The following is a 571-nucleotide window of genomic DNA, read 5'->3' on the forward strand; positions in this document are numbered from 1 at the left end:
ACTAACATACACACACACACATATATTGACACACACGCATATATATACCCTCACACACATATATATATATACACATATTCACACACACACACACATATATATACATACACATGTATACATACACACACTCTCTCTCTCTATATCTATATCTATATATATATATATATCTATATATCTATATATATATATAATTGATTCATTTTCTGTACCCTTGTACATAGCTTGAATTGCCCTGACAAGCCATTCATCAATGCTTAATCTAATTGGCCATCAGATTGCAGAGCATGCTATCATGCCAGAGGCTTTCTCTAACTCAGTGTATGCCAGATATAATGGTTTACTCTTAGTCTTGTCTTTGTCCTGGTGTTGTCTTTTGAGGAAGTTTGCATTTATGGTACCCTTTCTGTGCACAAGACTGAACTGCATTTCATATATTCTACAATTTCCTCTCTGTATAACATATATTTTGCCTTCGTAGCAGTTTATAATGAGACTGCTATGTCACTCTTTGGTATGGTACCTTCCTGTATTACTTGATTAAGTATTTGTGTAACTATCATCTATCTTGTAT

Source organism: Octopus bimaculoides, chromosome 7 (assembly GCF_001194135.2).
Source record: "Octopus bimaculoides isolate UCB-OBI-ISO-001 chromosome 7, ASM119413v2, whole genome shotgun sequence".
Taxonomy (NCBI): domain Eukaryota; kingdom Metazoa; phylum Mollusca; class Cephalopoda; order Octopoda; family Octopodidae; genus Octopus; species Octopus bimaculoides.